Here is a 25916-nt window from a genome sequence, read left to right as displayed (position 1 = left end):
CTTGCCTAGTCCTTACATTCTTCTGCTTTGGAACCAATACACAGTATTGATTCTAAGATGGAAGGTAAGGGTTTGAAAGATGTTTGAGAGAGAGACAGAGACAGACTTAGCTACTCTGATCCAGATAATGATCCAAGATAAATCCAAAGAGAAAACTGATGATGAGTTGAAGCACTGTTTTTTATTTACTTTATTTTTCTAGATAGATGTGTGTGTATTTGCAATTTAATACAGAAATGTGATTTTCATGACTTCATGTATACTTGATATCAAATTACTTGCCTTCTCAAGTGGTAGAGGAGGGAGGAGGGAGAGAATTTGAAATCAACAGTTTTGCAAAATGAATGTTAAATTTTTTACATGTAATTAGAAAATATTTAATGAAACAAAAATATATCCACACCCTCCAACCCAAAATCTCTGGTACAAGTAAAGGATGGAGGGCAATAAGGCTAGCTAATAAGCTAGTAGTTCCTATGGGTTAAGAAATGGAGAATTTAATAGGCTTTTCAGGTTCCAGTATGAATCAGAAGTTTAACATGGCACTCAAAAAAAAGTAATGAAGTTTTAGATTACAAGGAGAGATTTTGTTGCTCATGTGAAGTTGATAATAGTTCCTCTACTGCCATCAGCCTACATGACCACATTTGAGAGAAGGCATATTATAGAAAAAACAAAATAGAGCATATCACCAGGACAGCAGCTGGGGATTGTGAAGGAACTGGATCTCATACTATATGAGGATAGTCTAAAAAAAAACAGAAATGTTTAATTTGAAGAATAGATAGGTGGGAGTGATATGTATGTAATAATAATAGTCACTATTTATATAGTGCTTATATGTGCCAGGGAGTATGTCAGGTGTTTTAAAATATCACATTTGTTCCTCACAAATATTCTTGGGAGGTAGGTGGCATTATTTTCCCCATTTAGCAGATGAAGAAACTGAGGCAAACAGGTGAAGTGATTTGCTCTAGGTCATGGAGCTAGTGTCTGAGGTCCAACATGAAGTCAGGTCCTCCTGATTCTAGGCCCAGAGCTCTATCCATTGTTTCACCTAGCTATTGTGTGAAAGAAATGTTAGACTTATTCTTGTCCCAAGTGAGAAGAACTAAAAGTTGCTAAGAACCAGATTTTGAATTAATGTTGGAAAAAATAACCTAAAAATTAAAACTTTGTAAAAAAAAAAGTAAAAAGCAGACTTCTTCAGAGCCATTGGACTTACTGAAGGGTAAAATAGACATCTACATATGGATTCTGGATAAACACATAGGAGAGATGTTGTTGAGAGAGGATTTTGATTCAAGATTGGGTTGGATGAGGGAGATGATCCCTAAGGCATCCAAATGATATCAGAAAAAAAGTTTGGTTTTTTTTTTTTTAATGATAATCTATGCCCTGAGAAGATTGACTACTGAACAAGTATGTAATGTCTTTTAGAATATTTTCCAATATCTGACTCAATTGTTTGGAAAATTTAAATATTGAATAATTTATTTCCCTTACTAGATATCTATGGTATTACTGCTGGGGCTGGGGGTGAGTGTGGGATTGCTAAAGGAACATGTGCTCTAAACCATAATATTTCCTTTAATATTGGAACAACAATCAGATACATAGGTTTTAGGGTCAAATGTTTGTATGCTAGAGAATATAAGTGCAGAATGGAGGTTTTTGGGGGAGAAATACATTTTAATGATGCCCTTCTTTTCTATCATTTTATTCCCTGTTCTAGATGGAATCCTCTCTTGTGACAAAGAAAAGCAATTAGGCAAAAGCATCCAATACAGAGGCCCCTGTAATATTGTATACAATATCCTGTCTTAGTGGTTTAAGTGGAATTAATAATTTTAAAAAGAATAGGACAGCCAGGTGGCTCAGTGGGTTAAAATCTGACCTCAAACATTTCCTAGCTGGGTGACCCTGGACAAGTCACTTAACCTCCATTGCCTACCCCTTACTACTCTTCTGCCTTTGAACCAATATATAATATTGATTCAAAGATGGAAGGTAAGGGTTTTTTTAAATGCATAACTCTTATGCCTAATACAGTAATAGTTGTTCATTCGTTTTTCAGTTGTATCTGACTCTTCATGACCTGATTTTGGGTTTTCCTAGCAAAGATACTGGAGTGGTTTGTGATTTCCTTTTCTGGCTCATTTTATAAAAGAGGAAACTGAAGCTAACAGGGTCAAGTGACTTGCCTAGGGTCATATAGCTAATGTCTGAGGCTAAATTCAAACTCACAGAAAGATGAGTCTTCCTGATGCCACACCTACCACTCTTATCCTCTGTGCTATCTAGCTGCCTACAACAATAGTAGAATCTCTATATATGTTTATTCCCTTTGCCCCTACCCTTTCCACAGAATAGATAAGCAAGTGATCAGCTAGCCATGCAACACACTGGAGAATACTAGGTTGAAAACACCAAGGGAGGGAATAACTATCCAGCAATGAATGAATGAAAACTATTGGCTAAGACCTGGTGACCCTTTTAGAGGACTATCATTTCATTGTTAACATTTAACTGAGCAATTTGAAATGGCTTTGTCAGAATTTTTATTCATATTTAACACTTAAAGTGCTTCCATTGTTGGATCATTATTTTTCCTGAATGATTTCTCTGGAGCTACTGCTGTGCACAGTTGGAAAAGAAAGATCACCATTGGAAAATGTTCTTTGAAAAAAATCCAATAAGCTCTTTTATCGAATTAGCTCATGCTTGTTTTGTAAAAATAAATTTGATTAAATTATTATTTGAATTTTTTTTCTCTCTGACTAGAATAGAGCTATATACTTCTGTGTTAGCATTAGCACTTTGGGTTGTAATTAAGGTAGTAATGAATTAATTGATTTTACTGAACTATCAGGATACCTTCTGGGTAAGGGATATAATTAAAAACATCAGTGAACTCTAAGCCCCTAGTGTGCTTCAGAGTCCCCTCTAAAGTAATAAAAGACTAAAATATTTACTCAGGTATACTGAATACAATATAGAATATAATATTTGTATATTTAGCAAAGGGATACATATTAACCTTTGTCAGATTAGATTATCTTTATTGGACTTCATTGTATTTCTGAAATGTTATCTCCAAATTATCTTCTAATAGTAGCTGCTTTTCCATAGAATGTCTTAACCAGGGTCTCTCAGTAAGTACCATAAATGTGTTTCAAATAGGACTATGAGCTTGGCATTTCTTCTTTCTGTAGGCTTTCTCACTAAATTACTAACCGCTTTACTTTATGAATGCTGAGAGCTGGGATTTGGGGGTGGGGGGGATTGGGAGGAGTGGAGAGAAATCAGTAGAAATATATTTTAATGCTTCTAGATTTTGTAATTTCATCTCTACAGACAGTTTTGCCAGCACGAATTGTAAAACTTCCCTTCCTGAGTAGTTTAGGCAGTAAGTTGCTTTGAATAAAAAGATTTATCACCTGATGGCTTCCTTTAAGTTTGAATTAAAATTCCACTTTCTATCGGAAATCTTTCTCAATCCCCTTACTACTGTCTTCTCTGTTTGTTATTTCCTAGTTATACTGCACATAGCTTGCTTTGCATATATTTATTTTATGTTGTTTCCCTCATTAGATTATGAGCTCTTTGAGTTCAGGGACTTTCTTTTGTGTCTCTTTGTATATCCAACACTTAACATAATGCTTAACACATAATAGGCATTTAATAAATGTTTATTGATTAATTGGTTAACCTTTTGATCATAAGCCCATCCAAATTTAGCTAGTTTAGCCCTGGGATGACCACTATTTACTTCCAGGTCAAACATTCTCAAGTCTTCCCTCATCTTTAAAAAAAAAAACAACAAACAAACCAAACCCCTTCTCTAGACCCTACAATTCCTTTAAACTTTTACAGTACTTTGCTCTCCCTTTTTCAACCAGACTTCTAGAATGAAGTTGTCTGCATTCATTGCCTCCACTCTTTCATTTTCCTTTCATCCCTCAACCCTTTGCAGTCTAGTTTGTGACCTCATCACCCACCTGAAACTCCTTATTCCAGTGATTGCAAGTCTCTTCACTGTTCTTTTCTCATGTTTTATCCTTCATGACCACCGCTGCACTTGAAGCTGTTGACCAGCCTTTCCTTCAGGAAACACTCTTAATTTATATCTTTTTTATGACAGTATTTTCTCCTAGTTCTACATGCCTGCTCATTGTTTGTCGCTAGCTCCTTTGCTAGTTTATTTACTTATTACACCATCCTGATGTAGGTACATACCAAAACTCTTTATCTTCTTTCTTGAGGGACAGCTAGGGGTCTCAGTAGATTGAGAACCAATTACAAAGATGGGAGGTCCTGGGTTCAAATGTGACCTTTGACACTTCCTAGCTTTGTGATCCTGGGCAAGTCACTTCACTCCCATTAACTAGCCCTTAACAGCTCTTCTGCCAGGTATTGATTCTAAAACAGAAGATGTAACATTTTTATTTTTTTTTAAATACCTTCTTTCTTGGCAACTTCATTAGCTCTCATGTCTTTAACTCTGGTTTCTTGTATGTGACCCTTAGATCTAGTATATGGAGGATCAGTCCATCCTTGAGTTCTGGTCCTACATCACCAACTGTCAAACTACTCACTCTCTCTTCCTCCACATATCTAATCTAAATGTCAATTCTTACCTTTACAATTATTTTCTTATATAATCTTCTCTCTCTGCTTATATAGCTACCATCTTAATTCAGGCCTGCAGCACCTCTTGCTTACATTATTATAACATCATCTCAATTGGTAACTTTATCTTAAATTTTTCATTACTCCAGTGCATCCTCCTATCAGCTGCCAAAGTGACCACAGATCTAGTATCACTCTTATTCAGTTAGCTCTAGTGGCTAGCTATCTTATCTCTAGGATAAAATATTAACTTCTCTCTTTGCCCTTTAAAAATTCTTCCCCACTTAGGTCCAACCTATGTTTTTATCTTCATTATAACTATCCTTCTCTCTGCAATTCTGGCACAATGTCCTTCCCTCTTCCTCACATGGCCCTCCATCTTCTTTCTCAGGGCCTTCAAAGGGCTGTCCAAAAAGACTTTACCTCTATCTCAGAGACTCTCTTTCTTATATACTTTGTATTTTCCTCTCTTCCCTAAATACTTTGTATTTAACTATTTGTTTTATGTATATGAATTCTATGCTGTATATTTTATGTACTTCTCTTTCCCATTATAATGCAAGCACATCATGAGTTGAAATTGTTTTATTCTTTGTATGTAGAAGGTACTTATTAATAATTTCAATTGATTGACTTTTTAAATATCTTCAATTGACTGATAATTTAAGTATCAGGATTTTAAGCCTTTCCACCTTGGGATCATGCACTAGAGCATTTTTTCCAGTGATATAATTTTTAAAATTTGAAATTTGAAAAGGAAGTTACACTTATGCCACAATAAGTATATCAGTTAGATTGCAGCTGAAAAGTAGGAAAATTAGAATGGAATCTAAAACTATCATATAAGGTGGTAGTTGTTACCTTTTGTTTGAGAGGGGAAGGAGGTTAAATTCAGTCATTAAACTAGGTAGAATAACCACTGGAATACCACCAAATACCTGTTTAATTTTTTTTCCTTCCTTCTCTTTTAAATAGATTTTGTGCTGCTATTATAATAAATTATACAAATATTCTGGATTGAAAGCATCTGTGAAATTTTCTGCTAGAGGAGAAAACTGAAGACAATTGTACAGCTTTATAACTTCTGAAACATCATCTTCTGATAGTTTTGTTAAAGAGTAGTACCTCATTTTATCAGTCACGTCTTGTAACTGGGTGCCAAAGGTAAGTCAAATTATACTAAAAAACTTAAATGGATCTTGTTAAGGTATTGAAATAAGATGATTTTCTACTTTTTCATTGTGAGGCTTTTAGACTATAAATATATAACAATTCAGAGTCTTAGCTCTTGAGTTAATGCAGGTTTAACCTTACAAAGGGCTTAGTTTAAACATGTGGTTATTTTTCTTGTTTACCTTGTTTCTTTTCATATGTTAAAGTAGGAGAAATGACAGAGGTTTGTCTTCTCATTGCAAATACCATTAAGTTTTAATTTCTTTTATATTTAAGTGACAGTTTGATATTTAAATGATCATATTTTCTTACATAGTAAATAGAGCCAATGTTCTTATCACATTTTTTTCTTTGTCCACTAATGTGGTGACACCATGTTTCAACATTATTTAGGTTGTGAACTGAGTGTGGCCCATGGCTTCTGAAGCTTATTGAGCATACTTTGTTAATAAACATTGTGAGAGATATCTCTAACAAAAAGTTTTATTAGCCTTAGCCAGTGACTGACTTAGTTCTTTTATTCTGTATCTAGTAGTAAGCACCTATTATTAATCTATCAAGTAATACTAGATGTGATTCATATTTATGTAAAACAAAAGAATATGGGTAGTCCCTTGGAATCAATTATTGAGAGGTCTGATCTGTATGGTCAGAATTCCTTTTTTGTGGGTTAAAGAAACTGTTTTTTTTCTTTAAATTATTTCATAAATATTATTTTCTAGACTAAAAGCATTAACTTATTAATGTGTTGCATTTACATTTTCACTATTAACTGGCAGCTGAATTTAGTGAAAGTTGAATGGATTATTGAACATTTGTATTGGAACATTAGAAATGCCACAGTGATTTATACCAATGATGATCTTTCTGGTAAATTTGTGGATGGCATATTTATTCCTAGCTTCTTCTAGAAACATTATGAATATATCTCCAATGAACCTGTTCTCAACTAGCTAATATTCTAATAGTATTTTGACTAGTTAATATTCTCATGCTATTATCCTTTTTGGGGAGGGGAGCTAAAAAGTTGCCTACCTTTTAACCCTCAGTGTCAAATATTACTTCTGTTTATTTAAATAGAAAATATATGTCCCTATTTCAATTCCTAATTTTAGTGAAAGAATTCTCTACCTTCTCTATTTCCTCAGATGAACTCTTTACTTCCTTTTAATTTCTTCTCTCTAAACCGAAAAACATATTTTTTTCTATCTTTATAGAAGTCCCTCTGCCCCTTTAAGCATTTTAATTTCCCTTGGTCCAGATTTTCTCAGACTCCATTATGTCTTTATTCAGATATATGAGAACCAGAGATGCCATCACAGATTTTATACAAAGGGTAGGAATTTTTTTTTGTTTATTTGTCTGTTTTATTTTTTTACTTTCCTCTCTGGTATTATTTGTGATGATACCTTTTTGACAGTTAGCACATTCTGCTGATATTTTTCAGCCTCTAATTTGACCGTTATGCTAAGTTAGCACATTCTTCCTAAAATCTCTCCTGACTCCTCCCAAGCTAATGGAATTTCCTAGAACATTTTGTTTGAATCTCTCTCCTGCCCCTCTCATTTATATCTATGTGTATTGTGTCCCCTCATTGCAATGTAAACTTTGGAATTATGTCATTTCATCTATGTGTCCTATCTCGACTTAGGCAAGGCTCTTTTTAGTATTGATGGAATGACTTTTTATTTAGGGAGGTTTCTATTTATTGAGTCCTACACTTAAATAAACTAGTGTTGCCAGGAACACAGCCTCACAGCAAATAAAGGGCTTTTCTCCAGTTCACTCAGTTTGTCAGTTAAACCAAAGATTTTTCTTTCCCCTTCTCCCCTAGGATAAATGATCTATAAACCATTAACTAAAGTTGAAATATTAATAATATATTTGTAGAGAGATTTCATAATTGTTAAATTATTGTTTTAATTATCAATTTATAGGTTTTAGTGATTTTTGTTGATGACTTATTTTTGTAGCACAATTATTTCTAAATAACATCCTCCCTTCACTTCCACTGCTCAATGAATTCTCCTTCATAACAAAAAATAATAAATATGGGCTCCTCCCCTCTGCTCAATGGTTCTAGTCACAAAGAAGGAGCTGTTAAATATATTAATACCCAGTGATACCTTTATCAAATGTGAATATGTTGAATTAGAAGGGATAACCTCATTTGTTGATGAAAGATGACCATGTCTCTGGGTAATTACATAAGGCAATTTGCTATTTCAAGGCAGTTGTAGAAGAGACCCCAGCATTGAGGATAGCAGTGTATGTGTTGTGGAGAGAGGATTTCAAAGGAGAGTTTTTCTTTCTTCTCCCTTAGCCAAAACACTGAGCTGTGCACTCCAAAGGAGGTTCTCTGTTCAGCAAATGGAGGATCATTTCCAGAGGATTTAGAGAATAAATAAGGTTGCAGAGACACACATTCCAAATAGAAATAAACTCAGAAAAGCAATGACAGAAGGAGGAAGCAGCTTCAAGTAACATGATCCTTGGCAACAGGGAAAAGAGTCAACTTTGGACTTAGTAGTCAGCTAGCTCTAGCAATAGAGTTGGACTTTTCTTAAAGAAAAGAGAAAAGACTTTAAGTGCATTTATTTGAGGAGTTGTAAGTTGCCTTGGCCTCGGGTGTTTCTCTACATGTTTACCTCACTTTCTTTGAGTTTGGGCTCCCTCTACTATTTGAGCTTGTGGGAGAGTGTCCTTGGCCTGTGTAGAGGAAAGTTTCTGTAGCCGTTTTAACTATGCTGTAAATGCATTTGCTAAGAGCCACTCGCTCATTGTTCAGGGAAAGCACCTCAGTGGATCCTTGGGAGCTGCATAGGAATGGGACCAACTTCTTGGAGCTACTAGTGAGAGTTGAGTGCCAAATGGAAACCAAAGGTGGATGAGCAGCCCTAAAAAGGACTTGACAAGTTTTCGTACCAAAGGTGCTAGTCCTCCTTGAATACCAGTACATGTCCTGGTGAACTCCCTCAAGCAGTTGGGCTAACCCAGGTTGAGGGTAACTAATGAAGGATAAACCCATTGGCAAGTTAGGGATATGTGAAGACAGCTGAGCACGAGTGCTGTGGAGAGCTTAGAACTTGGTCAAATCTTGAAGACGCCAAGAACCATAGCATCCAGGGCCATTGTTAGACGTCCTGACTTTTGTCTTTCAGTAGACTTTCAATGACTCTGGAAGAGTGAGGCAGACAACATTGTACAACTTTGTCTCACCTAAATCCAATTTATACACAAGTCAAGACATCACCCCGTGATGTCATTGGTTCTTTTCACAATGAAAGACAAACAACAGTAAAGGGAACTTCGGAACCTCAGAGTAATAGCTGTGGGGAATATCTGAGATGAAGGACTTGCTAACTAAAACAATTAAGCAAAATCAGTGAATACGTTAGTTACATCTGATGGCAGCATGTGCACTATTCTATACTCATAGTATATTTGTTATCTCTTTTCCAGACCTTTACAGTTGATCCTTTTAGCTTTCTTCTACTATTCTGTTCATTTTATGTTACTGTAGTCATTGTATATATTGTTTTCCTGGTTCTTTTCACTCCACTCTGTATTAGTTAAAACAAGACTTCCTACCTTTTCCCCAATTCATATCTATCATTTTTCTTTAAGGTATTTTAAAAAGTATAACTTTTAAGTTTTATTGGTGACATGTAGAAACAAAAGACAGACTATCCTCTGCTGTTCCACCATATCAAATCTTCTCTTCTTTTTAATTACTTTTTTATTTACATGGTGGTTGTTACTTGGTTCTGTTTCCTCTACTTGGCATCATTTTATACAATCATTCCATGTTTCTCAGAATTTTCTTATATTCATCCTTTCTAATTGTATAATAACATCCTACTACATTGATAAACCACAGATTTTTTCAGCCATTATCCCAATCGATTAGCATCTACTTTCACCTAAAATTCTTAGCCTACCACAAGAATGGCTATGAGTATTTGGGGATTTATAGAACTTCCTACCCCCATCTTTGACCTTCTTGGGATTCATCAAAACTTAGGAATGTTTCAGGCGCATTTCTCATAAAATTTCAAATGCTTTTTTTGAATCACTGGATTAATTTACAGTTTCACAGCAAATAGTATTTTTATTAGACTGTTTTCCTCCTTTCCCTCAACATTGAATGTTTGCTTTTCTTTTCTTTTCTTTTTCTTTTTTGGTGTGAGGTCAAATCTTAGAATTGTTTTACTTTGTATTTCTTTTATTAGTGACTTCTAATGTGGTTGTTGATAGTTTGTCATTTTAATTTGGAAAACTGTTCATATCCTTTGACCAGTTGGTATCACATCATAATTTTAAGAATTTTATTAGGATTAAGGATTAAGAATTTTATTACATGGTAATATAATAATAATTATATGAAGCATACTATTAGTTATCTAGCATTGTATTTTCATGATGTAAATAATGTTTCACTTGATAAGTACTGGATCCTGGGGGGATAAAATGATTCTAATAAATATTTCAAGAGAGATTATGTATCAACTTGAATTTTGTGGGCTGAGAGAAAAGTAAATTAGAATTTCATTTCATGAATAACATTTCAGTTTTTAATATTTTTATCTAGGTCATAAAAGTTAGTTACCATCATGTCATAATTTCCCATTCTACTCTGGAAATAACAAGAACTTTATTTAATGAAATGTTATCCCACTGAGGGAGAGAAAAGGAAAGTTAAGCATTATTTATGTAACCCGTTCATTTTCAAAACACTTTACAATTCTATTTCTACCAGTAAAGAGAACCAGCTTGCCTCTTAATAATCAATTAGTAAGCATTTATCGTAAGCCCACTATATATTTCACCTAAAAAACAATTAAAAACAGCATCAAAACTAGCACTCTAATACTTTAAAAATGCTTCTGATGCCCAATGTCCTTAGTGCTTTGTGGCCTTTGGAAACTTCTAGGGAATCCTAATCCACATTAGGTATCACTAGTCCTGGGGATGAGAAGATTTGTTTTCTCATTTGGAAAATTCTTCCAAGCATTTATGCCTCTATATTATAGCTACTGTGGTCTAGAAGGACCAGTCACTGTGCTTCCTCCTTGTAGGGGAGCTAAGGATAACTCTTGTATTAAAGCTTCTTGCCCAGTTTCTGCTGCTTTGACTATTATGTAGAGACACAATTGGATTTGTTTCCTCTGATGTTATAGCAACTTGCCACAAAAAATAAAAATAGTCCTGGTTTAATTGATAACTAAGGAATTATAGGTCAGTGAAAAAAATCACTGGTCTAGAATCAGAAAGCCTGAACTTGATCCATAGGTCTAACACTCATCTAAGCCTGTTGTGGGAGCTTATTTAACCAAAGAGGATCTTAGTTTCCTCCTACAAAATGAGTATCATAACAGTACTTGTTATCTTTAACTGCCTAGTTCACAGGGATATTAGGATGAAAGTACTTTGTATATTTTATTTTATTTTTTTAATTCAACTTTTATTAGGTATCTACTTTGTGTTAAATTCTTGAGATTCTTTGTATATTTTAAAGTACTATTATTAATATGTGTGGTTTGCTATTTTTTTTAATAAACCCTTAACCTTCTGTCTTAGAATCAATACTGTGTATTAGTTCCAAGGCAGAAGAGAGAAGTCCTAGAAGGGCTAGGCAATGGGGGGGTTAAGTGACTTGCCCAGGGTCACACAGCTGGGGAGTGTCTGAGGCCAGTTTTGAACCTGGGCCCTCCCATCTCTAGGCCTGGCTCTCAGTCCACTGAGCCACCCAGCTGACCCTGCTATTAATTATTAAGAAAGAAACTAGGAAGGAAATCCCCAAGTAATGAGTCAAGCATGATACAAGTTTAAGTGATCAGTGAATCAAGAATCGGTTGAGACAATATAGAGTGGAAAAGCCATGTTTGTCTCTAACTTCATGAATTGTTAATTAGACAAATTGATAGCAGACACCAATGAAATAGACTCCCTTAGAGACAAACAGTTGGGAAATTATTCTTAAACCCCTAAACCTTTGATTGGGCTCAGATTGGAGTAGTCAGATGAGAAATGTATTCTAATCTAAACGCTATAAAATTCCATTCGACTAACTGGGTTCAAGAATAATTTTAAAATAAAACAACATCTAACATGTAGAGGACTTACATTTTTTTTCTAAGCCACTTCAGTATCCGTTATCTCATCTTCTCTGCTATACATCTAACAACCCCCCAAGGTAGTTTAGGGTGGGTAGCATTCCTGTTTTAGAAGTGAAATTGAGCCTCAAGAGAGGCAAGTGAAGTGCCTAATTTGTTTCTCTTTTTACCTCGGCTGCCAGGAATCTCAGAGTAGTAAATTTATAAATTCTAGTAAAATACATCGAGATTTGCCAAAGCTAGTAAAAAGAATAAGATTAGAAATACGGGCATCTCAAATCTTAGCCCTTTGCTCTTTCTACTGATACCAGAGCAGGCTCTGATAGTTGGATTGGACACTGGCAGAATCCTAGGAGCTTAATTTTGATTCCTAGAGAAATTCTAGAATACGATATTAAAAGAATATTCATTGAATGACTAGGAATTGGGATAATAAAGAGCCAGTATGGAGGACCTTCAATCTTATTGGAAGGAATGAACTTGCTGACTTTCATCTAATCCAAGCCTGGTGAGCAGTCAATTACCCCAGGGGAGGAAGGAGTTAGGTTATGCCTGGTGGTGATGGATCTTCCTTTCTTACTCCCACCCAAATCTGGATGTTTTAGGGGGACGATAAGGTTAGGGGAAGGGACCAGAATATCTCCAAATAGAAGACTAAAATGATCAGTGCTTGGCATCAAACATTACCAGTGGTATAAATAAAGGCATAAATAATATGCTTATCAAGTTTGAAGATGACACAAAACTGGGAGGAATAGTTAACGTACTGAATGACAGAGCCTAAAAGGGGTTGAAAAGCAAAATTATGGTTTGGATCTAATAAGATGAAATTTAATAGGTTTGTACTTCAGTTTCATAAATACAAAGGGTTATAGGTTATGATTGCAGTTTATCTGGCAAAGATTTGGAGATTAAGCTTAAAAAGGAATTAGCCTTATGATAAAGCAACTTACAATGTTAATATAATCTTGTGTTCCAATAAAAGAAATATGTTGTTGAAGATTTTTAGGGAGATGGTAATCCCACTGTCCTAGGTACTGGAGGGATGAAATTTATATTTCTTTCACATTTTTTTTTCAGAAGGAAACTTGAAAAACTATAGAACATTCAGAGGAAGGCAGCCTTGATGGTGAAGTACCTAAAGCTTGTGTCAGTTAATTGAATGGCATATGTTTTGTCTAGAGGAGAGACTTTTAATGGAGACCTTTGATGATTATCTTCAGATCTTTAATGTGCTATCAAATTGAAGAGGATTAGACTTATTCTGCAGGGTCACTAGGTGACACTATGAATAGGGCACTGGGGTTGGAAGGGAAGACTCATCTTCATGAATTCAAATCCAGCATCAGACACTTAGTATCTGTGTGACTCTGGTCCAAGTCATTTAACCTTGTTTACCTCAGTTTCTTGAGCTGGGGGAGAAATGACAAACCATTCTGGTACCTTTGCCAAGAAAGCCCCAAATTAGGGTCACAAAGAATTGGATGTGACTGAACAGCAAACAACACACTTGCTCTCCTTGGCCAAGAAGACAGAATTAGAAATAGGTGGAAATTTCAGAAAGACAGATTGAAGTTTGATTAAGCAAAAGTTTCCAATGGAGACGGATTATCTAAAAGAGGAATGAAGTGTTTTGGGCAAAGAAGAGGTTCTCCCTTTACCAAAGTTTTTCAGTAAAGACTAGATGATTACTCATCTTTTAGAAGGAATTCTTGGGTCATTCAGGTCCTGGTTCAGTTAATTGGCCATGCTGATCAATTATTTGTGTAATTAATAGCTAAGAAAAATGTAAAGTATAATTTGCAATTCAGAAATCTTTGATACTGGCGAATGTGTACTCAAATACATATCCTTTTTAAAAAAAAAATATTTGTACTAGAGAGATTGTTTAGAGTCTATATCGCCAGTCATATCCTCATTGAACCATGTGATCAAGCAAATGTTTTTCTTCTCTGTTTCTACTCCCACAGTTCTTCCTCTGAATGTGGATAGCGTTCTTTCTCTTAAATTCCTCAAAATTGTCATGGGTCATTGAATTGCTGTTGGTAGAAAAGTCTATTACATTCCATTGTGTCATAATGTATCAGGCTCTATGTACAATGTTCTTCTGATTCTGCTCCTTTTGCTCTGCATCAATTCCTGGAGTTTGTTCCAGTACAGTAGTATTCCATCACCAACACATACCACAATTTGTTCAGTGATTCCTCAATTGAAGGGCATCCCCATATTTTCCATTTTTTTTCCACCACAAAGAGCACAGCTATAAATATTTTCGTACACCTATCAAATACATATACTTTTAATGGTGTTTCCTGCAGAAAAAGAGGATGGGATGAGGAAATCACATTCTTTGATAAGTAAAATAAATTTTCCTGGTCTCCCCAGAAAAAGTATAAAGCAAATGTCATTTGATCTATGAGGTACATACAGTTATTTCCAAAGATTTTTCATTAAAATTAAGTAGAAACAAATTATAGAAAGGAAACCAGTAAGTAGCTTCCTTAATTCATTGATTTTGTTACTCTACTATCCTCAGCATTCTCTTCTGGCTAAAATATACACTAGCCATTTTAGTAAAATAATGAAGGGTAGTTAATTTGGAAAAATATCCTTCTAAATTTTTTATTTAAAAAAACTAAAAAAGAGAGAAAAGACATTTTTTTTCATTTTACTCCTTAAAAGGTAAACTTGTTTTTGAGAGACAGGAATTCTATTTATTCTTATTATCTATCCTCTATAATACCAACCACAGTGTTTTATGGATGGAAGACATTTGCTAAACGTTTATTGATTTCATTAAATTTTAAATTCTCTATTTATATATATAGTGAAGCAATCGTTCCCACCCAAAAAAAATATTTTGAGGCATTGATGAGAAAGCATTAAAGTATTTTTTTACTCTAGCTTAATGGATTCTTGGAAAGCCTAAAAAACAATTAATAATGCTGTATTTTTTCCTGATAATAGATCATACACATATGCAGTTCCTTTAACATATGCCAAGTGGATAATTGAGAAAGTGGCATAGAGAATCTTCATCTTGATTAGTATAAAAATACTTTATTTACATGAGACAAGCATATGCCAAGACAGGTAAGAATTTGTTAAACATAACATTAAAATTGAAAGGGAAAAAACTTACTTCTAAAGAAAAGTATACTGGCACTAAATTTTTTAAACCTCCCCACTATGTAGAATTACCCCCCCCAATATATTGTTTTACTGGGGACATGCATGTGTGTGTGTACACACATGGACTGATGTTCCAAAAGAACAGGTATATAATCAAGAAAATTATTGAATCACCCAATCTCATTCATGGAATTTGAATAGGTAATTTATACCTGAGTCAGAATCTCAGTATGAAAAGAAGGTACAGTAATTCTAGCATAATATACTGATCTGAAAGTGGAATGAAAATTTAGGTTAGAAAATTGTTTTCATAGTTAAATGTTTGCTGAGGTGAAAATTGGTGCTGTTACATTAATAAATTTCTTCCTCCCTTCATGTAATGTCTCTCAGTATGAAAAATGAAGTATTCTTTAAAAAGCCATGTGAACTTCTAAGCATGATATCCTGCCTCTCCACTGACTTTAATAATTTAAATGGAAATGAAAAAAAATTGATACTAGGGCTTAAATATAGATTCATTTCTGGCAGAAGAGTTAAGAGGATCTTGTGTTTGTGTGTGTGTGTGTGTGTGTGTGTGTGTGTGTGTGTCTGTCTGTCTTTCTGTCTGTCTGAGAGAGGGAGAGAGAGAGATCTTTAAAGTGCTATAAAAAGTTAGCTATTATGATTAGTTTATTAGTTAAATAAATTTGAATATACAGGGAGAAATAAGTATGCAGTTTTAAAGCTCAGATTATCAATTACTAATAAACATTTGTAAATTTTCACTTGATTATATTCTTTAGAATATAATGTTCTCACTAATGAGAATATTCTCTCTAAACATGCACTGGGTAGAGGATGCCTAAGTGGCTCAGTGAGTTGAGATCCAAGTCTTAGAGACTTGAGTTCAAATATGTTTCATGAGTTTCATGAGTTCAAATATGACCTCAGACATTTCCTAGCTGTGTGGTCTTGGGCAAGTCACTTAACTCCCATTGCCTAGCCATTATTTTGCTTTAGAACCAGTACACAATATTGAAGACAAGAGTTTTTTTTTTTTTAAGCAATGTACCACATAGTTTTAAAAATAATTTTTATTGATCTCTTGTTTTTATATCACCTATACTTTCTAGTGTACCCCATTCCCTTTCCAGGGAGCCATTTTTATAAAAAGAATGTTAAAGGGAATTGCAGTAACAACAATTTAAAAAGTGGAGGCTTGGTTCAGCAAAGCTAATCAATAAATCACCTGAAGTCTGATGTTATATGCCCTGTTTCACCCTCTCTCTGCAAAGAAATTCGAGGAATTCCTTCTCATAGCTCTTCTTTGGGATTAGGCTTAATATTCTATTAAAACATTTTTATTGTAGTTGTGAATGTACATAATCATAATTCAAATGTTCTTAACTTTTTTGTGTATCAAAGACTCCTTGGCATTATGGCAAAGTATATGGATCCTCTCTTAGAGTAAAATTCTTTAAAAGCATAAAATAGACTTCCGGTTAAGATGGCGGCTTAGAGAAAGCTAAAGCTCAGATCTCCGGAAAACCCTTCCCGACCGATCTCAAACCAAAAGCTCCTAAGGCGCCGAAATTCAAAACCAAAACGATCAACAGCACAGACCCTGGGAAGCCTCCTCCTGGACCTGGACCCGGTTCAAAAGGTACGGCTCCCCTCAAAAGCCAGAACCCGAGATCACTCGGACCTCAGGGGTAGGAGCGCAGAGTCCAAGGCTCCCGGAAGCCGCAGCCCTGCCGGGCTCAGAGAGCAGAGTCCTCCGAACCACAACCCTCAGGGCCTTCTACCCGAGTCCCGGTGAAAGTTACTGCCTGGGGCTTCCACTGCAGAGAGCTGGTCGAAACAACAGCAACCCTCAGGGCGGGCAAAACAGCCTCATGGGCTGGATCCTGCTATCCAAGTCTCAGTGAAAGTCCTTGCCCTCAGAGCTTGGGTTAGCTGCAGCCCATCCCCCTGCAGGCCGACGAAACAGCCTCACGGCCAGCGATTCTGAAGGCAACTTCCGGAAAGCGAGCCGGGGGGAGAGTGTGGCCTCTTGGTCCGACCCTTCCATTCCAGTTCCAGTGAGGCATATTCAGTTTAACCCAGGGAAAGCTCATAGAAGGGACAATCTGCCCCGGACTAAAGCCTCTGATCACCAGACAGAGATAAGAAAAGCTAATCCTCCACATTCAGAGATGGCAGCAAACTCCACAGAAGCACAGAAGCCCCAAAATACCAAGAAAAATAAGAAGAAAGGGGCGACTTTAGACACATTCTATGGAGCCAAAATACAAAATACAGAGCAGATAGAAGAAGATATACAAGAAAATGCTCCAAAATCTTCCAAAGGAAATAGAAACTCTCCACAAACCCATGAAGAATTTGAATCAGAAATGACCAAAAAGATGGAAGCCCTCTGGGAGGAAAAGTGGGAAATAATGCAAAAGAAATTCATGCATCTACAAAACCAGTTTGACCAAACTGTAAAAGAAAACCAGGCTTTAAAGCAAGAACTAATAAAGCAAAGCCAAAACACCAAGAAATTAGAAGAGAACATAAAATATCTCACCGACAAGGTGATAGATCTGGAAAATAGAGGGAGAAGAGAAAATTTAAGAATAATTGGACTCCCAGAAAAGCCAGAAATAAACACCAAACTGGACATGGTGATACAAGATATAATCAAAGAAAATTGCCCAGAGATTCTAGAACAAGGGGGCAATACAGCCACTGACAGAGCTCACAGAACACCTTCTACACTAAACCCCCAAAAGACAACTCCCAGGAATGTAATTTCCAAATTCCAAAGCTATCAAACAAAAGAAAAAATCCTACAGGAAGCCAGAAAAAGACAATTTAGATATAAAGAAATGCCAATCAGGGTCACACAAGACCTTGCAAGTTCTACTCTGAATGATTGTAAGGCATGGAACATGATCTTCAGAAAGGCAAGAGAGCTGGGTCTCCAACCAAGAATCAGCTACCCAGCAAAACTGACTATATACTTCCAAGGGAAAGTATGGGCATTCAACAAAATAGAAGACTTCCAACTTTTTGCAAAGAAAAGACCAGAGCTCTGTGGAATGTTTGATACCGAAAATCAAAGAGCAAGGAATACCTGAAAAGGTAAATATTAAGGAAAGGGGAAAAATGTTATTTTCTTTTACTCAAACTCTCTTCTATAAGGACTACATTTATATCAATCTATGTATACTAATATGTGGGGAAAATGTAATGTATAAATAGGGGGTAAAGAAAGACCAAATAGAATAATCGTTCTCACACAAAGATTCACATGGGAAGGGGAGGGGAAGAAAACTCCTATAAGAAGGAGAGGAAGAGAGGGTTTTTTTTTTTTTACTTAAACCTCAATCTCAGGGAAATCAACTCTGAGAGGGAAAAACATCCAGATCCATTGGGATCTTGAATTCTATCTTACCCAACAAGGGTAAGGAGAAGGGAAAACCAAGGGGGGTAGGGGGAGAGGGAGAACAAAAAGGGAGGGAAAGAGAGGGGGGAGGGGGAGAGGGAGAACAAAAAGGGAGGGAAAGAGAGGGGGGAGGGGGAGGGAAGAAAAAGGGAGGGACTAAAAAGGGAAACATCAAGGGAGGGGACAAGGGGACTGATTCAAAGTAAATCACTGGACTAAAAGGTAGAGCCGAAGAAGAAAAGGTTAGAATTAGGGAAGGCAATCAAAATGCCAGGGAGTCCACAAATGACAATCATAACTTTGAACGTGAATGGGATGAATTCACCCATAAAACGTAGACGAATAGCAGAATGGATTAGAATCCAAAACCCTACCATATGTTGTCTTCAAGGAACACACATGAGGCGGGTTGACACCCGCAAGGTCAGAATTAAAGGATGGAGTAAGACCTTCTGGGCCTCAACTGATAGAAAGAAGGCAGGAGTGGTAATCATGATATCTGATAAAGCCAATGCAAAAATAGACCTGATCAAAAGGGATAGGGAAGGTAATTATATTTTGTTAAAAGGGACTCTAGACAATGAGGAAATATCATTAATCAACATGTATGCACCAAAAAATATAGCACCCAAATTTCTAATGGAGAAACTAGGAGAATTGAAGGAAGAAATAGACAATAAAACCATACTAGTGGGAGACTTAAACCAACCATTATCAAATTTAGATAAATCAAATCAAAAAATAAATAAGAAAGAGGTAAAGGAGGTGAATGAAATCTTAGAAAAATTAGAATTAATAGACATATGGAGAAAAATAAATAGGGATAAAAAGGAATACACCTTCTTCTCAGCACCACATGGCACATTCACAAAAATTGACCATACATTAGGTCACAGAAACATAGCACACAAATGCAAAAAAGCAGAAATAATGAATGCAGCCTTCTCAGATCACAAGGCAATAAAAATAATGATTAGTAATGGTACATGGAAAACCAAATCTAAAACCAATTGGAAATTAAACAATATGATACTCCAAAACCGTTTAGTTAAAGAAGAAATCATAGAAACAATTAATAATTTCATCAAGGAAAATGACAATGGCGAAACATCCTTTCAAACCTTTTGGGATGTAGCCAAAGCGGTAATCAGAGGTAAATTCATATCCCTGAATGCTTATATTAACAAACAAGGGAGAGCAGAGATCAATCAATTGGAAATGCAATTGAAAAAACTCGAAAGCGATCAAATTAAAAACCCCCAGCAGAAGACCAAATTAGAAATCCTAAAAATTAAGGGAGAAATTAATAAAATTGAAAGTGATAGAACTATTGATTTAACAAATAAGACAAGAAGCTGGTACTTTGAAAAAACAAACAAAATAGACAAAGTACTGGTCAATCTAATTTAAAAAAGAAAAGAAGAAAAGCAAATTAACAGCATCAAAGACGAAAAAGGGGACATCACTTCCAATGAAGATGAAATTAAGGCAATCATTAGAAATTACTTTGCCCAATTATATGGCAATAAATACACCAATTTAGGAGAAATGGATGAATATATACAAAAATACAAACTGCCTAGACTAACAGAAGAGGAAATAGAATTCTTAAATAATCCCATATCAGAAATTGAAATCCATCAAGCCATCAAAGAACTTCCTAAGAAAAAATCCCCAGGGCCTGATGGATTCACCTGTGAATTCTATCAAACATTCAGAGAACAGTTAATCCCAATACTATTACAAACTATTTGACATAATAAGCAAAGAGGGAGTTCTACCAAACTCCTTTTACGACACAAACATGGTACTGATTCCAAAACCAGGCAGGTCAAAAACAGAGAAAGAAAACTATAGACCAATCTCCCTAATGAATATAGATGCAAAAATTTTAAATAGGATACTAGCAAAAAGACTCCAGCAAGTGATCAGAAGGATCATTCACCATGATCAAGTAGGATTCATACCAGGGATGCAGGGCTGGTTCAACATTAGGAAAACCATCCACATAATTGACCACATCAACAAGCAAACTAGCAAGAACCACATGATTATCTCAATAGATGCAGAAAAAGCCTTTGATAAAATACAACACCCATTCCTATTAAAAACACTAGAAAGCATAGGAATAGAAGGGTCATTCCTAAAAATAATAAACAGTATATATCTAAAACCAACAGCTAATATCATCTGCAATGGGGATAAACTAGATGCATTCCCAATAAGATCAGGAGTGAAACAAGGATGCCCATTATCACCTCTACTATTTGACATTGTACTAGAAACACTAGCAGTAGCAATTAGAGAAGATAAAGGAATTGAAGGCATCAAAATAGGCAAGGAGGAGACCAAGTTATCACTCTTTGCGGATGACATGATGGTCTACTTAAAGAATCCTAGAGATTCAACCAAAAAGCTAATTGAAATAATCAACAACTTTAGCAAAGTTGCAGGATACAAAATAAACCCACATAAATCATCAGCTTTTCTATATATCTCCAACACAGCTCAGCAGCAAGAACTAGAAAGCGAAATCCCATTCAAAATCACCTTAGACAAAATAAAATACCTAGGAATCTATCTCCCAAGACAAACACAAGAACTATATGAACACAACTACAAAACACTCGCCACACAACTAAAACTAGACTTGAACAAATGGAAAAACATTAACTGCTCATGGATAGGATGAGCCAATATAATAAAAATGACCATCCTACCCAAACTTATTTATCTATTTAGTGCCATACCCATTGAACTACCAAAATACTTCTTCACTGATTTAGAAAAAACCATAACAAAGTTCATTTGGAAGAACAAAAGATCAAGAATATCCAGGGAAATAATGAAAAAAAACACATATGATGGGGGCCTTGCAGTCCCTGACCTAAAACTGTATTACAAAGCAGCAGTCATCAAAACAATTTGGTACTGGCTAAGAAACAGAAAGGAAGATCAGTGGAATAGACTGGGGGAAAGCGACCTCAGCAAGACAGTATACGATAAACCCAAAGATCCCAGCTTTTGGGACAAAAATCCACTATTCGATAAAAACTGCTGGGAAAATTGGAAGACAGTGTGGGAGAGACTAGGAATAGATCAACACCTCACACCCTACACCAAGATAAATTCAAAATGGGTGAATGACTTGAACATAAAGAAGGAAACCATAAGTAAATTGGGTAAACACAGAATAGTATACATGTCAGACCTTTGGGAGGGGAAAGGCTTTAAAACCAAGCAAGATATAGAAAGAATCACAAAATGTAAAATAAATAATTTTGACTACATCAAACTAAAAAGCTTTTGTACAAACAAAACCAATATAACTAAAATCAGAAGGGAAACAACAAATTGGGAAAAAATCTTCATAGAAACCTCTGACAAAGGTTTAATTACTCATATTTATAAAGAGCTAAATCAATTGTACAAAAAATCAAGCCATTCTCCAATTGATAAATGGGAAAGGGACATGGATAGGCAGTTCTCAGATAAAGAAATCAAAACTATCAACAAGCACATGAAGAAGTGCTCTACATCTCTTATAATCAGAGAGATGCAAATTAAAACAACTCTGAGGTATCACCTCACACCTAGCAGATTGGCTAACATGATAGCAAAGGAAAGCAGTGAATGCTGGAGGGGATGTGGCAATGTAGGGACATTAATTCATTGCTGGTGGAGTTGTGAATTGATCCAACCATTCTGGAGGGCAATTTGGAACTATGCCCAAAGGGCGACAAAAGAATATCTACCCTTTGACCCAGCCATAGCACTGCTGGGTCTGTACCCCAAAGAGATAATGGACACAAAGACTTGTACAAAAATATTCATAGCTGCGCTCTTTGTGGTGGCCCAAAACTGGAAAACGAGGGGATGCCCATCAATTGGGGAATGGCTGAACAAACTGTGGTATATGTTGGTGATGGAGTACTATTGTGCTAAAAGGAATAATAAAGTGGAGAAGTTCCATGGAGACTGGAACAACCTCCAGGAAGTGATGCAGAGCGAGAGGAGCAGAACCAGGAGAACATTGTACACAGAGACTAATACACTGTGGTATAATCGAACGTAATGGACTTCTCCATTAGTGGCGGTGTAATGTCCCTGAACAACTTGCAGGGATCCAGGAGAAAAAAACACCATTCATATGCAAAGGATAAACTATGGGAGTGGAAACACCGAGAAAAAGCAACTGCCTGAATACAGAGGTTGAGGGGACATGACAGAGGATAGACTCTAAATGAACACTCTAATGCAAATACTATCAAGAAAGCAATGGGTTCAAATCAAGAAAACATCTAATGCCCAGTGGACTTACGCGTCGGCTATGGGGGGTTGGGGGGAGGAAAAGAAAATGATCTATGTCTTTAACGAATAATGCTTCGAAATGATCAAATAAAATATATTTTTAAAAAAAGTGAAAAAAAAATAAAAGCATAAAATAAAAGTCATAAAACCACTTATGTTGAGATAAAGTTATCAAAATTGACCTTGCATAAAATAAGTCCTGGGGAGAGTGGGCTCAGACTTTAAAGCAGAAGTATGTGCCTTATGAGGATACAAAACCCAGGTTCATCAGAAATTTTTTTCTTTCTCTGAAAACTCCTCATGAAATTCCACTTCAGTGTGCCTCTCTGCTGGTCTCTTCAGGGATTTATGCTTCTATAGAGTCTATAGCTAATACAGCAAGGCATGTCAGTAAGTAGAGTGCCAGCCCTAGAGTCAGGAGGATCTGGGTTCAAATGTGACCTCAGATGCTTACTAGCTGTGTGATCCTAAGAAAGTCACTGAACCTTGTTTGTCTCAGTTTAGTAATTTGTAAAAATGAACTAGGGAAGGAAAGGGCAAACTATTCTGGTATCTTTGCCACAAAAATCTTACATTGGGTCATAAAGTGTGAAGACTCTATAGCTAATATGCCTTTTGGTGTAAGAAGCCACTTAATAATAATGATGATGATGTAGATGGTGATGATGATGTTTGGGTCTCTCTAGTGTCTATAGCCATGTCTTTTTTGGTATGAGATCACCACCACCGCCACCACTACTACTACTGATAATAACAATAGCAATAATAATAGCAAAGTTTGTGTCTATATAAAGTCTCTAGCAAGGATGCCTTTTTTTGAGACATTAGAGACTATACTCTATCATCCTCATCCTCGTCATTATAAAAATAATAATAAAGTTTGTGATGCTGTAGAGCCTATAGCCAGGATATCTTTTTTTTCCCTATAAGAGACCATTCTCCATCATCATCATCATTGCCCTTTATGGCACCATTAGGTTTAAAAAGAGCTTTTTAAATGTCATTTTATCCTTGCAACAACTCTTAGAGGTGGTGATGTTATTATCTCCCATTTTATAGATAAGAGAACCAAGGCAGACAGATTAGGCACTTTCCTAGGGTCACAAAGCAAGTCCGTATTTGAGGCTAGATTAAAATTCCAGCCTTCCTGACTCCAGGTCTTATGTTCTCTCCACTGTGCCACCTCGCTGTCTCTAGCTTCCTGAAGCTGCTTTGTCCCTGGGGTTGCTATCTCTCTATAGTAGTGACAGTGAACCTTTTAGAGACCAAGTGCCCAAACTGCACGTTGCATGGAGCAAGGGAGGGGAGCAGCCTGACCCTGCATCCCCTTGCTTTTTAGTAATAAACTCTGTGTTGGGGCAATGGTCGAGTGCCCACTGAGGGGGCTTTGAGGGCCCCCTTCAGGCATACATCATGCCATAGGTTCACCAACACAGCTCTATAGCCTTCTGTTAAGTTTCCCTACAATATTTTTTTTTCTCTATTCCCTGCTAAGTATGTTGTCTATTACTTGTCCAGACTGCAATAAAATAATAGCATCAGTGGTAGGTAGAGAGGAGTGCAGTACTTCATCAGGGCTCACTTCCTCACCCCCTCTTTTGTTCTTTGGTATGTGGCACAAAGGACCTGTGTCCTCAAAGAACTCCTGAGCCTAGGAACTTAAGAGTTCTCCAACACTTGACTGACCTACTGAATAACTGATATATATATATATATCAGGAATTTTAATCTAGCCTCAATATATATATATATATATAGCTTGTTGAAATTCCCTCCGGTTATTTAAAGCACTCGGATGCACTTATTCAATCATTTCCTTTCCCTTTGTGATCCAATCATAAAGGAATCATAGCACCCTCTACCATATTGTTTACACCTTTAAAACTTCACCACATTTACTCCTCTAGTCTCTGGTGATTACATTAATCTGAAATGACAGAAGAAACTCTTTTATATAGGAAAGACATGGCATGATTATAGGCATAAAGAAACAAGCCAGTTAAGAAAAAGTAGAAGACAGAGAGAAAGGGGAATCATTGAGCAAGCAAGGCACTAGAAGGCAGGATTGGACACAATGGAAAACACAAGAGAATTCTTGCCCTTCCCCGACACTAGAGGGAAGAATGAGAGAATAAGTAGAAACTTTTTGAGATGGAAGAATGGATGTGAATGAATGCTGCATGTTCAACTTTATCCAGAATGGTATTAGCAGGTCAGATCATATTGTGGAGTATGTGAAACTGGAATATTCTGGAGAATATAAAATTATGAAATTACCACTGTTTGTGCTAGGTTTCCCAATTCCACTAACATGTATTTTTGTGTGTAGAGTACGCTTGTAGGCAAAGTAGAGCAATATTCTGTGACCCAGGCTATATTCTCCATCTGATAAGGTGGACAGTGAGACAGTATTCCTTTTGAGTACATTAATTGTCTTTGTTTTGCTTCATTTTGTTTAATTAAAAATATGCCTATAGAAAGTATAAGCAAGTTAGCTTTTAGGTCTATGAAAGAAAGGTGTTTGTATCCACTAAATCAACCTTGTTATCTATTAACTGATTTCATTATAATAAAAGATTAACAATGCAACTAGCTTTATTTTGGAAGATGGTGGGGATAGACAGGATCTGAATGGACAGGATTTAGAAAGAATGTTATTGGATAGAAGTCTACCACATTTTTTCTTCCCCAAAAAATGTATGTAGGCATTCTTAGTGTTGACTATAGACAGATGTTTATGTACTTCTCATTTAATGATAGAGAGCTGTAGAAATCACTGCAGATGGCTAAGAGGTGGGGGTGATGATCCATATGGGCACACTCAAATGTAAATTGGGTTACCCGACAAAATTTATGTAACACTAAGGATTTTAGGAAATTCTTTGAAACACTAGGTTAATACACAGTTTTTTAATTTTTTTTTGCTTCTTATCCTTTTATAAGTTTTTCAATTTTGCTGCAAACTTGTAATATCCAGAAAAGTAGGTCCAATACTGTCTACCATAATTCATTTGCTCATTCTAACATAAGTTCATTACATGTTAATAGATTCAGAAAATATTCAGAAAGTACTTATGATAGTGGAGATGTCATTAGAGACAGTGTATTATAGTAGACAGAGAATTGACCTTAATGCCTAGGAG

General features: G+C 35.9%; 1 protein-coding gene across 6 annotated transcripts in view; it reads left to right on the top strand.

Moving 5' to 3' along the window:
• NCK2 (NCK adaptor protein 2) overlaps window positions 1-25916 on the top strand; it is a 195428-nt gene that overhangs the window by 103399 nt on the left and 66113 nt on the right. For 5 of the 6 annotated variants that reach the window (XM_007501189.3, XM_056807319.1, XM_007501188.3 and 2 more), the window contains one exon: window positions 5608-5796. The gene's annotated coding sequence lies outside the window, so the exon portion shown is untranslated. Of the gene's footprint in view, window positions 1-5607; window positions 5797-14888; window positions 15015-25916 lie in introns of all 6 variants that reach the window. The other variant, XM_007501187.3, reaches the window with a different exon arrangement.

This window comes from Monodelphis domestica, chromosome 8 (assembly GCF_027887165.1).
Source record: "Monodelphis domestica isolate mMonDom1 chromosome 8, mMonDom1.pri, whole genome shotgun sequence".
NCBI lineage: Eukaryota > Metazoa > Chordata > Mammalia > Didelphimorphia > Didelphidae > Monodelphis > Monodelphis domestica.
This window is presented reverse-complemented; position numbering and strand designations above follow the sequence as displayed.